At 35.8% G+C, this 14,722-nt stretch overlaps 1 protein-coding gene across 5 annotated transcripts in view; it reads left to right on the top strand.

The window, feature by feature from the left end:
- The window catches only part of znf536 (zinc finger protein 536), a 142,822-nt gene that overhangs the window by 47,491 nt on the left and 80,609 nt on the right, over nt 1-14,722 (top strand). For all 5 annotated transcript variants that reach the window (XM_058992741.1, XM_034928488.2, XM_058992740.1 and 2 more), the window contains exon 2: nt 2,847-2,966. The gene's annotated coding sequence lies outside the window, so the exon portion shown is untranslated. The remainder of the gene's footprint in view (nt 1-2,846; nt 2,967-14,722) is intronic.

Consider the following 14,722-nt stretch of genomic DNA (forward strand, 5'->3'; position numbering starts at 1 on the left):
TGTTCACTCCCCTTTGAGTAAACAAGTAATATAAATAGAATGTTTTTTTTATTTTTATTTTTTCTGTTTGTGTGGGTTTATTGTACAAATTCAAATACAAATGTACTCCAAGCTTTATTTATTTTGTAATTGCATTTGATAATGTGTAACTGTAATGACTAAATGTGGTTCCCAGTGATCTAGGTGAATAAGACAAGGAGTCTTGTCACGCTAATGTAGTTATCGGGAAAGTTTAGAGTCCATAATAATATTTTTTTTATTTTTTACGGTTTTAGCAAAAAGTTGACTTTACGTAAGGTTAAAGATAATGGATCAATCATCATATAATGTGCATATGAACCTTCTTTAACCTTAAAAAGACCTTTTGTCTCCCAGTACTGTTTTAATACTTGTTGAGGTGTCAGTAAGAATGATATTTGATGTTACTGAAAATGCATCAAGGTTGTTGGATGACAAACTGCACCAACAGTCACTAAAAACACATAAAGAGAGCCGTTTCTTAATGACAAAGCTTGGAAAAGATCAACACATTTTCTTTGTCTCTATTTTGTGCATGGACACATCAGAGAACAAAAAAAGACATTGTTTGGTAGGATTTTTCAAAGCAGAATGTATTTATTTTTGTACACTTTGGTGTAGTCTGGATTTGAGCCTGAATCTGGCAGATGAGAAGATGACAAACAAACACAAGCTGAATAAATATGTAAATAATAAATCATCTAAATGTAAAATACTGCAAGTTTCTTTCATGTATGTTAATTAGTGTTTGTAATCAATTGCTGGTGTTACAGTGTGGGTGAGAAACAGATGAAGGATGGGACTGGAGTGAAACACCTATAGATTTATCTGCTTCTTAATTCTATTTAAACAAATAGTCTTCAAGCCTGTGAATGCTGTGTTGAGACATGCTCTGAATAATAAGCATCATAAAATCTAATCAGATTTATAAGAGGAATTGATTGTTGTGGCAGGAGGAGAGGGGTTGAAAATAAGCTGAAATTTAAGTGTTAATTTTTATGCTAATTCGCAGTGGCTCCATATGATGCAATTTGGTTCTGTGCAGCAAATATAAAATAGTCCCTTGCAGAGAAATGTCAGCTTGCCAGACCTGAAAGCAGTAAATTTATTAGGTATGTTTCTATTAGTATGTGTCACAGTTGTTAGCAGGCTGTATACACAATGGTGCTTCATACTTACGCTGTTCAGCCTTAAAATGTTTCAGCTCAGTGGCTGGAACACTGGAGCATTAATACATTATCATATATCGGGTGGTCTGTGCCCTCTGGACAAAAGGCTATTTAATACAATTTAATGACATTCCGAGAAGAAGAGGGAAATAAAGGCACGCAGAATAAAATGGCATCTGTGTTTCTCATGGTGCACTCATGCAAACATTTCAGCTTAAGACGTATGACATTTCTGCCAGGAAACAAACAAAAAAAGAAGAAAGAAAGAATAAAACTGGGGCATTTTTTATAACCTGCTTCAGACTGCAGAATTTTCCAAAAGCTATTAAGTGATCGATTTACACAACCCTGTGATGATGTCATCTATAAGGAGCAGAATGCAGATGACAGCGAAATACTGGTGACAGCGACCTTGTTTTAGCATCTCAGAATCCTTGTCAGATTCATGACAAGTACATGCTTTCAGAGAATCCACTTTTCTCAATTTTTTTTTTTTTTTTTTTTTTGGATCTAGTTACTGTGTAGTAGTGTGTATTAATATAGTTAATGGTTTGGATGCAATTCACATATAGGTCAATTAAATGCACCAACATCTGCTCTTCCACAAGCATTTGCATATAGCATTCATATGTTAATGACCCCCCCCCCCCCCCCCTCTTTTTTTTCCTTACTCTATTAAAAAGACAACACATTTTGCATATATACTAGAAGGAAGTATAAGAAAAAGTCCATCCTGTTTGCCCCCTCTTTCAAATGGCTTTGAGGAGAGTTAGTAGCAGGCAAGTGCTGTATTTGAGTATGCCTCTGATTTATACAAGAAGCCCCTTAGTGGGAAAGCGTCTATTCTAAAGCAGCTTAAAGCCTTATAAATCAATAATGACACAGATGGACTGGTGATAATCTATTTAGAATGCCTGATAGCAAATACTGTTGTGCTGTTGGTTAGAGTAGCAACTATTTTAGCAGTGAGATAATCTTCTTTACATATATATATATATATATATATATATATATATATATATATATATATATATATATATATATATATATATATATATATATATATATATATATATATGTATACATATTGTTTTTAAGGGTAACTGTTGTACCCCTATGCATTCTTTAGTTAACAGTATCAGGACACAATGGCATAGGGGCAGGACCATGCGGGGGTGGGGACGACAAAGAGAGTACTGAGGAGTAGCTTCTGCCAATATAATAATAACAGGCCATGTTTCTTTAACAACAAAAAAGGGACCTCTTAATGGAATTGTGTCTTCAGGTGTAAACAGCATTGAAGGTTGCCTCTTTTATAGTCTATGGCCTGATTTAGCACAAGGAGTGAGACAATAAAGTGGAGGTTGTCAGAAGTGGCAGCTGCTTGGAATCCTGATAAATATAAGCTTTTATTGATCTGATGAAAATGAAAGATCCCAGTGCTCTGCAGTATTTAGCTTCTTGTCTACAACACGTCACCGGTGGCCTTGCTTTGGGATAGATTTTCATTCTCGCATGCCGGATTTGATTTCATCTTTCACCTTTTCAGTTGAATTTCCTTGACCTCTGCATATTGCTGTGATTTGGTGAATTTGTTACATTTCGCTTTAGATCATCTCTATTTTTTTCTCTCTCTTCTTTATCTTTCTTTTGTGATAGGGAAGTGGGACGCCCCTTTGGCCATCCGTCAGTGCCAACCAAGCTCAGCTGCAACCTCTGACTGATTATTTTCTAACCAGATTGACAGTCCTAACACAAGTATGCAGTTAGTGTGTTAAGGTAAGATTCTCTATATTAGTACAATTTGCATCTAACATGACAGCCCTTCATATTGAAAGTGGTGACATTATACTTCTTCATGGGGCTTTCCTTTGAAGTACTTGTTAGTAACAGTGCTGTATAGGGCTATGCAGTTTAATTGCTGAATTTGAAAATACAAAACTAAAAAACATGAAGTACTTCAAAAAGTTTATTTGTAATCTTAATCCAACATAAGGCAGCTTCACTGCCTTATGTTACTTTCCTCTGTGAAAGGAAAAAAATATTTTAAGATAGCCGTACACATGAGAAAACAAGCCAGACTAATCTGTTTGTGTTACAAAAAGTTTACACATGGTATAATATGACATCCAGTGGTGCATAAATGACACAATTAAAAGACATGTATATTGTGTGTGGAGCATGACTTGAAAACGAAGTCAAGCGAAGTATATAAAAAGTATCAAATATTTAAATATTTTATTGACAATGGCGTATAACTACTGTACTGTAGCTTCTCTCATTCTGTGAATCCTGATTTTCATACAGAACTTACTATATTGCAACAGCTCCAGACAGACAGTGTAGATATGAGAACAGCAGCTGGCATTAAAAATTGATATGCTGTTTAACCTAGATGTATTTTAGGTATTTGATATTTTCATGTCCGGGACTGACTAAATGTATTCACAGCACAAAAAAATATAAAAATGTAAACGGTTTTAAGGAACGTTTAAGTATCAGCTTTTCTGTTTCATAGATGAACCCTTTTAAAGGTACAGTGAAAAGCAATGAAATAAAGCTTATTCTAGGTTGAATATCAATTAGCACAGGACACAAAAGAAATAATATGCTTAATAAGCCACGCAAATTTTTACTATAATGTTAAAAAAATAACGTTATTGAAAGCATAACGTTTTAAAATCCCAGTTCATGCCAGTGAAAGCATTAATCCCAGTGCTCAGTGTGATTGATTACAAACGCTCTACAGAACGTCTTCATATCCCACACTGTATCTAATCTCACTGAAATCATAGATTTCCTGGACGGAAGCACCTATTCCATTTGTTTTGATAGCAGTTGCTTTACAGAAAATAAGTTATTTAAAATATATAAATATTCATTTTCAATTGTATGCTTAAATATCATTCCTTAGTGTCTGTTTCATCTATTCTTTTCTTAATATACCTTTTGTGCACTCCATGTTGACTGTCCAGTTGCTTTACATCCATATCACAGTGCCACAAATTATAAATGACAGCTCAGTTATAGCTAGGGAATCTAAAATTAACTGTTAGCCTTATATTGTCTCCATGGGATGTAGGGGAACAGCCCTTTGAAATATTACACTTGAAAATGTTCCCCTTTTAAAATAAGCAGTCTGTGTGTTTACAGCTCTCGGATTTACAAAATGTTTAAATAAAACAGTTTATCAGAAGTATGTCTTCTGTAAGTAAGAATATTCTTCTGGATGTCACTAAAGGAAGATTCAGGATGCATGCAGAAGGTGTGTAACAATGAGGGAGGCAAATCATTTTCCTATGATAGTGTGAATAATTGATATACGTAGGCAACAGCATTTTGTTCCTTTAGATGTTAAGGGCTACCATCTATCTATACTTTTGCAGTGCTTTTTTTTTTCTTTTTCTATTATATTTCTGTGATATTAGTAGAGAGTGGTAGTGGAATAAATGTGCTTTATTCTAGCTCCTAACCCCGCTGTTATCTAAGTAACTTCTATCTTATTAGCAACAAAGGACTTTTATCCTTTGTACTGCCCTGCTTGCCAGAGCTCCCTGAATTAAACTGCTGTTTCCTGTTCTTTATATGCATGACCACATCTGGGTAGCTTGCTCACAGCCCTGCTGCTTAATAACAATCACCTTCCCTTTCAGTCTTCGTTGATTGTTTCTAATTCACTCTGACAGATAGTGCCTGACAACTTGCCTGCGTTTCCCTCCCTCCGTGACCTGAAGTTACTCACAGCACTTATATAGGCTGTCATTTTTAATATTTGATTTCATTTTAAGTTATGTGTTTTACTGAGATGATGAAATCAGTGTTTAACTGAACATAAAATGTATTTCTCTGCAGTATATATCTACCTTTGTCTCTGTACCATATATATTATTTTTCTTTTTACATTCCCTTTGTATTTTAAGAAGCTATTGCCAGTACTGTAATTTTATGAAGCCATATAGTAATGCTTGGCACATCCAACATCACAGTCAGTTTCGTCCTCATGGTTTGTAAATTGGCCAGACAGGGTGAATCCACAATCGGTTTGATGACACCATTAGCAGGTTGCCTCCTGCACAGCAGTGCAGTTGACATCAGAGGTTCCAAGTGACCAAGTCATCTACCTGTCTGCACTCTAACAAACAAGGCAGGGGAGGGCAGTCCCCGGGGAACAGTAGATTCTTTTGAACACACTAATTTAAATTAGCATCTACCACTATTTCGAACAAGGGGTGCTGAAGAGATTGCAAAAGCCATTTTCTCAGAATGAGTTACTAATAGAATTTATTTTTGAATGTTTAGTTAAGGAAGTTTTTAAATATTTTTAGAATATCAATGATTATTATTATTATTATTATTATTATTATTATTATTATTATTATTAATAGTAAAATAGTATAACTAAACATGAATCCATGAGCATTAACAAGTATGATGCTCATACTTGAATAACCATCAACTTATTACTGTGTTTTTAAAGGTTTGGTAACCCTACATTAAGTGTCTCTTACTACATAATAATTACACTGTATTTACACTGTAATTGCATATATATATATATATATATATTATATTATATTTTATACAGCGTATTAACAGCCACCTGGTTAACATTTTGAGGTGTTAATCGCACACTTAATGTATATATACTAACTATTATTAACTTTGAGTATACGATGCAGGGCTACACAGAGTTGTAAACAGTATTCCCTTGTTATAGTGTAGGACACCACCCACTCGATATATCACAAAAAACAAATAGGCTAACAAAAACCGTACAACCACTTCCTTGTTTTATCGGGGGCGTCAGGGTCCAATATAAATCCTCTAAACAACCCGCTTTTTCTCATTTTTTGTATAAAAAGCAGCACACTGATTTAATCAGTACTGCGGAGGGTAATTGCTTCTCATCAACTTAAGTCTGCAATTAATTTCAGGAGTCTTCCTCTTCTTTCTCAAATGCACAAACCTGCTGCATTGAAAGAACCCATTCCCAACATAGGAGGCTTGTTGCTAGGGAGCTGACGTCACTGCCCTGTGACTTTTGCTGGTGCATTGCTGCCACAAGTGAACACCTCGTCGGCTAAAATAAAAACCGCTTCAGCAAATAGATATATAACATGCTTTGTGTTATTGTGCAATGTGTGTGTATATGATAACAGTACGATATTAATGCTTTATTTTTAATTGTTTTGTATATTTTTGTTCGTGATGTGCAGTACAAAATAAAACAAACAGTAATTCTAAGTTAAATTGCCTATGTATATTGCAGCTAAAGCATGCGCAGTTAGACTGTAAAAATGGGGAGCCAACTCCAGGACCACGATATATCTGAAATCCGCAGTATAGCGAGGGGCGATATAACGAGGGGTGAGTGTACTACTTAAAGAAACTCTGTGATATCACTTTGACTAGAAGTCCTTCTCAGTAATGTAATTGTAGAGACTTGTTTAAGTCATGGTTATGTTTTGAGACATATTTTTTGAAGAAAATGCTATATAAATATAAAAAGATTGAGGAAAGAGGGTAGTGTATGGTTAAATAATCAATAAATAGGGGGCTTCCGAGTGACGCATCCGGTAAAGGCACTTTGCGTGGAGTGCAGGATGCACCCTATAGCGTGGAGGTTGCCGGTTTGAGTCCGGGCTATTCCACTGCCGACCGTGGACGAGCGCTGCCCGGGTGGGGGAAGGATTAGGTCGGCCAGGGTGTCCTTGGCTCACTGCGCACCAGTGATCCCTGTGGACTGGCTGGGCGCCTGTGGGCCTGCCTGTAAGTTGCCCAGAGCTGCGTGGTCCTCCGTCACTGTAGCTCTGAGGTGGCTGCATGACGGGCTTGCAGAGTGAAAAGAAACGGACAGCTGGCGGCGCACGTTTCTGAGGACACGTGTGTCCGTCTTCGTCTCTCCCGAGTCAGTGCGGGGGTGGCAGCGGTGGGCCAGGTTGAAATAAAATTAGTTGGGCATTTCAAATTGGGGAGAAAATCAGAAAAATAATTGCCGATTCCAAATTTAAAAAATAAATAAAAAAAATAATCAATCAATAAAATACTACCGTTATTTTGATTGAAAGTGATGGCATGACTCTTGTATAAAATATTTTTGATTTTGACTCAAGTTTCAAACAGATTTGTGTAAATATTCAGCAATGTACTGGGACTGAAATCAACCATTTCAAGAGTTTTGTCAAAATGGTTGTTTAGCTTTTATATTACAGTACACACTGCATTTTTAAAGAGAGTTCATAAATATGGTTACAATCTGTAGTTATGTCGCACATGAACCAGTGTGCACGGCGACATAAATTAACCCAGGATAAAAAATCATAACAGAAGTTCAGCTGTATTTTTGTTGTTGTTTCTAAGAAAACAGGCTGGTCTGTGACACATAACTATAAACATGCCAAACATGGGAAGCGTCCTGAGGGCTAAACGCACTTGTCGCTCTTAAAAAAACAAAAAAAAAAACAGATGCAGTTGAGAACATCAGCTCCAGCCTTGAGCAAAGGTTTTACCACCTCATCAAACAGTGGAAATATCTGTCAGGTTCTCAGTGCAGCATCAAAGCTGTATGGACTGCCAAGTTATTTTAATTGAATTCATATCTTTGTTAAAGTTTTTATTTTTTTTTATTTTTTTTATTTAAATCCATCAAAGTCCTGCTTTTTAAAAGAAGAACACAATAGACCCCTTTGTTTAAAGATCTCTCCAAAGATAAGCGTGCATAGGATAGATGTTTTTTTTACTGCAGTTCTTATGATAGATTGATGCTTGCTCGGTAGGGTGTCTTTGTTCACTTTTTATTCCAGTGGAAACTTTCACCTTAAGTATTGGCATTCTTTAACCTCACGCGGGGTTCGTATTCTTTACTGCCTTGTGATTATTCACATGAAGTCACATATTCATTGAAAGCAATGATATTTTAGCGATGTTTGTCCTAATTTTAGATCAATCTCTCTGTCTGTTTTTATAAGTTTATTGCAATTTTACTCTGATCCTAGTGAGATTCAACCTCTTTAAAATACACCCTTAAAAAAAACTTTTTACCCAGGCTATTCTTAGCAACTTTAGAGTATGTTTTATAGATTTTATAAATCTATTGTGTTTAGGTGGCATCCAGCACTGTATTTGAGTTCTGTTAAACAGATTCTTAGACAGCTGCTTTGACTGTGGTTTATCAAGACTCCCTGACTGTATTTTCAATCTTAACTATTTCAAGAATGAAAGTGTTTGAAAAATTAAGTAATGAACATGCATCCACTTCATGTATTTAGCCCCAGGCAGCTAGGCTACACACAGTGGGAAAGTTAAGACTGTAAACGGATATAAATGTACCAGACTGCTCCATAGTCACTAGTTAACCACAATAATTGGTAGATTACTACCCAGGGATGGTATTTTTATTTGATAAATATTTTAAGTCACCAGGCAATGGCTTGTAGAATATAATCTCTACTGGGCGATCTGTATTATACATGAGGTAACAGAAATTAGTTTCAACATCTAATGAGCATCTAAGGTTAGGCATTTCTAGAATGTTGTAGATTGAGTTGTTTTCTTTATATACAATAACTACTTAAGAGATTGATGCCCACTGCTTCTTTTAATGGCAGTTTCATTACAGACACTGCAAGTGCTGTGCTTCTAACTGTTCAGTACAGGAGGGTTCCTGTTGGCTGGCTCTCTTGATTGACATTTTAGTACTGTACTTGGTTTGCTAAGCTGTGTTGTCGAGAGAAACAGTAGGTTTATAGCCCTAGTACTGTATACTGTATATAACCCATACAATATTGTTAAGTAAAAATCCTCACTTGTGTTTTTTTTTCTCAGTTTCATATCTGAATATTGTGTCAGAATCTGTGAAAGCAGGGCAATAGTCCATGACGTACCACCGTCAGCCTATGAGGCAGAGCTACAGACCAGACATGACCGAAGCAAACTTCGATGTTCTCTATGTAACTGTTTTCCATTTTAGTGTATAAGAACATAAGAGCATAAGAACATAAGAACATAAGAAAGTTTACCAATGAGAGGAGGCCATTCGGCTCATCTTGCTCGTTTGGTTGTTAGTAGCTTATTGATCCCAGAATCTCATCAAGCAGCTTCTTAAAGGATCCCAGGATGTAAGAGCCCTTTTTTGGGTGCCCTAAAATCAATTAACCTCTTGCATTGATACACAGACAGATTTTATGCACTGTCCCCACGCTGTTTAAAGTGCTAATAGACTAGCAGTGGCCCTTCGTTTTATTCAGGTGAGCTGTGATCTGAGCTCTGCTTTGTTCAACACATTGTTGTATTGATCCTCTGCCTAGATGTCATTTTCCTTTATCCAACATGTTTTCACCCACAACCTGTTCCCATTCTGTGCCAACACTGCTGAGTTCTTGTAAGGTAAGGCATTTTGATGACTCACGATCATGTATTAGTGCAGCACTGTGAATTATTTTTCTTGGTGTTTTTGCTGTACATATGGACTGGTGCTGGTGTTCTCCATCTATAGTAGGGGTTTTACAGTTCCAACAAAGGTTAACTTTTGATAAATTGGTATACAATTACATTTAACCGTCAAATGTTACAGTGAACCACCATGACCATCTGGAATCCTGAATAACTAGTTCTGAGCAGCTAAAAATGTGTGCTGGCCATTGCTGGAATAACAAAAAAGCTTGCAAATCAGTATCTTTGTCTAAAAAATAAGTCATAGATAACACTGATTCAATTGCACTTCAGTTACTCAGTTATGCTAGACTTTGTTAACCGTATAGATATAATTTATCTAAAATGTAGATTCATCCCTAAATGCTATAGTTAAACAACTGCTTAGTTTCACTTTATGAACAAGACTTGTGAAACTAATAACAGTCTGATACCCATTTCATTTATTAAATATTAACACTGTATTCCTGAAGTTGAAAATCTGACAACCTCCATTTATATGAAATTAAGGAGTAGGGCTCAGCACTCTGACTTGTGCAACACTGCACATATTTAATTCTATGCATTTGTCACTTTTACTTTCAGAGTAAATACAACTGTTATATTTACATAAAAGACCACACAAATGTTACCTCAAAATAATGATAGTGTTCAGTGAACAATAACTCATTTGATCATTACTCAAAAGTCTTGTTTCCTCCCTCCAGTTACCAAAAAAAAGCCCTCTTTGTCTGTGTACTATGTATGTATATCTATTTATATATGCATGTATGTATCAATCTATCGACCTATCTCTATAAAAAAACAGGTTAGGTTAGATGTTGGTTTCTTTATGAATTGTCTTGAAAAATAAAATGGCACACTTATCAAAAGGAAGATAGATATTATATCTAAATTATCTTTCTTTTTTTTAGTGATAAAATTATCTCTGCATTAAAATAAGTCATCCTAAAGCCATAAAACTGTGTCTTTTTTGTATGTGTAAAATGATTTAAATCATACTTTAGGCTTACAGAATAGAGTTTTAAATGTTAAATGGGGTTTGAAGTCTGCCTGAACTCATTTGTAGAGCTTTGCACCATATTGACATTTAAATGTGATAAGAATAGAAAACTGTATGCCGACCTATTTTGAAGATGCTTTCTGAATACATTCACATCAGTTTCACTCTATAATTAACAAAAAAAAAGAGCGATTTGGCTCCAGATTTGATTATAATAGAAACTTATAAAGCTACGGGGAGAAAAAAAAATTGCTTGGAACGAATTAGAACGAAGTCAAGAGCACACCTGGGTTTGACAAAGATTGCATTTACTGACTGCTGTGCTATCATATTACAGAGAGCTAGACCAGCTTTTAGGAGCAGCTGTAAAGAAGGGTCTCTTAAATCAGCATGCAAATAACAGCACATTGTTAACTTAATCAGATGCAGAAGAAAAGATGTGCCAAACCATGAGGATGATCTATAAACAAGTTCAGTCCTCCGAGATGGTTGGGGCAGGAAGATTAAAACACTGTACCTATTGGGTAATGTTTGTGGGTCATAAATCTACCCTTCAGGGTGTGGCTAACCTGCCCCAGTTGGTGCTGGACCACTTCAGCATTCTGTCGAGTGGCTTCGACAAGCAGTTAGCTGTGATAGAGCTATTGTTGTGCATTATTTTTGTCACCATGTCGATTTTTAAGTAGGATCCCAGGCAGCTTGTGTGACATCTGTAGGAAAATAAAATGTGTACTGTACCTTTTCTAGGATAAATTTTACGACAGGATGAGCATCAGCAGGCATATATTTTGTACACATTGTGCAGTTTCTGATACAGATACAAATGTGGTCCAGAAATATAAACACATTGGGGTCTATTATAAATACTGACACCCTTTTAACTCTATAAATATTCACACTATTTGTAAATGTGTCTTGATTTATATTTTCCCTTTACTCTTAAGTGTCTGTAACCAGTATTGCACATCCCTCAAACTTGAACTGAGAAAATCCAGCCGTTTGTCTCTGTATTAACATCACTAATTATAATAAAAATACACGGTCTGCGATGTCAATGATATATAGATCCTCCACTACTCTGCTTGGAAACTGATTGGCAAAAATTGATTTCTTTATCAGTTCTCTTTCAGCACAATAGGAAGCAGGTTGTCTGCGTATTACAGTAATCGGTCATGTATCCGCCCGCCACATATCCGCCCTAACCGTTTATCCGCCATGATCTAGCTCTTCAGCAACGTTAGTTTATTATTGAACAGAGGAGATTAGTTCAGAGATTGGAGTTCCCACCAAAGTTTTCTTACACTGTGTACCATTGCTGGTAGTGTCGTGTGAGCTGTTCAGTGTGTTGACTTGATATGTAAATAAATCCTGTTTGTCTGCAGGGCGTATCAACTTCAACCTCTATCTCGATCTCTTGCCTCCCACATGACTGACAACTACTCCTCTGTCACAAGCATTAATACCCTCTATCTTTCTAAACAAGGGATTTAGGGGAGCTCAAAACAATAATTGTGTGACTATAGTATTTGTTACAGCTGGGTATAATGGTATTTAAAACAGGATTCATTCATCCGACTTTTTACATATCCGCCCTTCCTCTGGTCCCACCGCAGTCGGATACGCGACGGACTACTGTACTGGAATGTACTGCACATTATCTGAATGCTGTATGATTATATGACATCCATATTATATTATAAGCACAATTAAGCTTCTTGAATTTTCTACATATAGAGTAAACGAAGCAATACTTTCTGTAACAGAAATTACCAGCGGGACAGACTGTTTTTTGGCAGTAGGCCTACCAAACCTGTACTGCCAGTCATTAATCTTTTGATGAATGTTTGTCATTTTCTTTCAAAGATTACAGTGTATTACACTTAATTCTATACCAGCCAATTGCATACAGTATTCATGCTAACTGCATGCAATTGTGAGCACATTTTCTTTATGAAAATGGACATATTGGCCCCTGTTAATTGCATCATCTGCTTAATGGCTAATGGGCTATGCTATTAAGAAGGGGTCTACTGTAATCTTGTTGAACCAAAAATCCCAGTAAAATAAAAAAAGAAACTAGAGAATACTTAAAGGGGAGGAGCATATTCAGTTTTATGGGGGTTGGGGATGCTACTGTAAATGAGACAAGAAGAATTCATGTGTAAAGAAAACAAATAAAAAACAGCATATTTTAGTTTTTGTTCTTTAGTATAGTGTTTGGGCTTCCAAGGAAAGGCGATTTATTTTACTGATACATCACTGTAAATAAACATGGACCCTGAAATCACAGCTTTCCCACCCATTCCCCAGAGTCATTGGACAATTGGACTTCCTAACCTCAGTTTGGATTTAACAGTGAAGGAGGAATTCAGTGTTGAACGTTTCAGGTGACGCAACTTTACTGTGATGTTCTCACCAACATGGTTGCAAAAGACAAATACTATGTAACTCTGCAGCTGCATGCACTGTTTTAAATGAATGTATTAGATTTAAAGAATGCTCTGTCTATTTAGTCATCTCTTCCTTCCTGATTGACCTGATTAGATTAGTTACTTACTTAAACAGGAAGTTAGCTTTCATTTTATCATGCTCTTCCGCATATATTGCATAACAACTATCAGTAAAGGGTGGCTTTTAGTAGATTTTCTGTCAGGCACAGTATTGAGATTGAATTATAATTTAACAAATACTTGAAATGTGCTGTGCATTATTTAATAATTAGAATACAGCACTTAATTGGTTCTTCACTCCTAAATCCAGGTTCTTACGCATTTTCGCTTGAAGAAAGCATTCTCAAAAGCCACTGAAGAATCATTTATATAAAAAGACTGCTTAATGTACAACACTTACGCAGCCTATTAAAAATGTTATTTCACACAGCGCACACTTCTAATTAGCAGAGTATCTGATTTGCAAAAAAAAAAGTTTTTACAGATTAAAATTGTGGGAAGCTGCTACGTATGGTAAATCCCGCAGCTACGCGGTTTTTCTGTAGTTCTCAGACCTTGAATGTCCTTTTTTGTATGTATGCATACCAGTGACGGTAAACATGCTTGAGTGTAAAGAACCTTTTTTTTTTTAATTAGCTGCACAACAATTAAAGGATTCGCAGACTAAATTGAACCCTGTCTCTGTGCTTACTAGCTTGATTTTACCACCTGTCACAAGACTTTGTTCAAACCATTATGCAGAATCGTTACAGCAGGAGTACCAAGAACAGAAGAAAACAGCAATTAGTTCTGATGTTTGGTTGTTTGGGGTTCTATTGACATCAGGTTCAAAGAAGCTAACTTTTTAGAATCCTGAAAAGGAACATCCTGTCCTATTTACTTTCTTAAGGAAGTGGGTCATTCTTATACTGTTTCTTGTCTACGTTAAAAAGCCAGCCACAATCTGTGATTTGCAAAATGCAGTCCCTTCACTACAAAACAATCTACAAAAAATATTTAGCTTTCATTGTAAAATGAAAATCCGTGTCCAAGTCTTTTATTGTGCACTGCTCCCTTTAAAACTTGACAAACCTCGGTATTAACAGTCATACTGATTTTATTATGCAAAATCCCAAATCTCAAGTTATGTTTGGAATATTTAGATAACTTTTTTTTTTTTTTTTTTGAGAGTTTGGCCTAGATTTACTCAATGCTCCAGATTTTATATCTATATTTTTTTCTGAATAGAAAAAAACGAAAATGTTCTTCTTATAAAACAGAACAAAGCCTTTGATATATTGCATTAGTACATGCATTTTAGAGACGCCTGTTAGTTGGCTCCACCCAGATTCAGATTGTGTTTTTTTTCAAATCAGGAATTATAGGTTAAAGTCTTCCCTAATTTTTTTAAAAATAAATTTTAGAAGTCGAATATAATGAAATGCTATGTATGTGCAAAGCCTGTTTACAGATTGCGTGATCTAAAACAAAACGGAAATAAAAGCAACTCTTATACATTGTAGTGACTGTGGTATTGTAGGTGACACATAAACTCCACATGTGCTGAGTATAATAAGGCAAGTGTTTAGCATAAAGTAAAGCTTTGAGCAGAGCTGATGTTACCAGAACAATGAACTGTGGGAATGTGCATGCTTCTCATAGATCTAACACTG

This window comes from Acipenser ruthenus, chromosome 19, assembly GCF_902713425.1.
Source record: "Acipenser ruthenus chromosome 19, fAciRut3.2 maternal haplotype, whole genome shotgun sequence".
NCBI classification, from domain to species: domain Eukaryota; kingdom Metazoa; phylum Chordata; class Actinopteri; order Acipenseriformes; family Acipenseridae; genus Acipenser; species Acipenser ruthenus.